This window comes from Dendropsophus ebraccatus, chromosome 3 (assembly GCF_027789765.1).
Source record: "Dendropsophus ebraccatus isolate aDenEbr1 chromosome 3, aDenEbr1.pat, whole genome shotgun sequence".
NCBI lineage: Eukaryota > Metazoa > Chordata > Amphibia > Anura > Hylidae > Dendropsophus > Dendropsophus ebraccatus.
The window spans coordinates 126938360-126940118 of record NC_091456.1 but is presented as its reverse complement, the minus strand read 5'-3'; positions in this window follow the sequence as shown (position 1 = coordinate 126940118).

Genomic DNA, 1759 nt, shown 5'->3' with positions numbered 1-1759 from the left:
GTCACTGCACAAGCACCATCCTATCACGTCACTGCACAGCTCTGTGTGTGACTGGCACATGTGCAGAAGCGTCCATGAGCTTCCGGGCGCCATCTTGGATGTGGGCAAGGAGACTGTCTCTGCAAACAGACTGAGGGAACCACATAAATGATGTGTCAAACTTATCAAACTATCTCAAAGTCACAAGGGGCAGTAGAAACCAGCAGTATTATTGCTATATATAATGCCAAAAAACGGGTCTAGATATAGCTACTGTACGAGGTTATTGAGTGGTAAAGAATATTTGGGGAGTGAGACCCCTAGTGGTGAAATCCAGAAAAAGCACCCATGGTGATGTTTAATACCATAAAGAGAGGGATGACTCTCAACATCCTCACGACGCCGGCAACATCTACATTATCATGCAGTATAGCTGCCATTGATCGCAGCATGATGTAAGAGGGAACTCCGCACAAAGCCAAGTATCCCTGCACACGATGATGTGTCAGAGTCATCTCTGTCATGATGGGGGATTATACCCCCTATAAAGCATTATCGGTATAGAATCACACTGCTAAGGGATGGCACCTGGCATCCTCACGTCACTGGTGGTCCCTGCATTTTCATACAGGGGTGCCCCCAGTGGTCGCAGCATCGCTTAAGAGGGAACTCCGTACAAGACCGAGTCTCCCTCTGCGGTGAGACGTGCACTCCATATAAATATTCTTATCATTTTTTTCCATTTTTTCCAGTGCTGTCCCAGTTTGATTTTTATATGATTGGCTTCCACTACTAAGTCTATAAAGTAAAGTAATCCACAGGATACCGATATCTGAAAAACAAAAAGGGAGAAACACACAAAAAACACACAAACAGGAGCACAACACCCATCATTGTGAGCATCTTTACAGATCGCTGCTTACAGTCTGGCCCCCAAGGGGTTAAGGGAGGATGTATTGCATCCCCCTTAACCCCTTGGGGGCCAGACTGATGTCAGACTGCACCCATCCCAGCAAGGAAGGGGTTAAGTGACCCCCCTTCCTTACTGGGATGGGTGCAGTGCTGGGGAGGGGGTGAGGAGAGCTCTATACTCACCCCGATGTGTCCTCTTCGCTGGTCTGCAGCACAATGAAGTCACTGTACTGCCGACCGGCTCTTCATATGTGCGCTCAGCCGATCAGCCAATCAGCTGAGCGCACATATAATTCAAAATGTTTCTTCTAATAATGCTATTGTGATAACATAATTAGAAGAAACATTTGATGTTTTCATTAAAGTAAAGTGATGATTAGTACAGAATGCTCTATTGCCGGCATATGAATTAACGGCTTATGGAGCTTCCTGTACTAATTAATATTTAATTAATAAAACACATTTTCGTTTTGTTGTTCAATAATTTAATTTAAACGAATCCATCATTGTGCAATTAAATATACTGTCAAAAAATAAATATATATATATATAAATATACATTTATATATATATATATATATATTTTATTTTATTTTTTTTTTAACAGTATATTTAATTGCAAAATGATGGATTTGTTTAAATTTAATTATTGAACAACGAAAGGGACTTTATTACAAAGAAAATGTGTTTTATTAATTAAATATATTAACCATGAGAGACATCGGCATTACTGCAGAGGATCGCAAACCCCGGTAATAGCGATTCATGTAAACTGTTTCTCTGCTTTCCCAGATGCATCCAGAGGTGTTTGCATCACTTTCTAAAGATTTTATTTGTTATTTTTAGTTGATTTCCAAGTAAATGACCT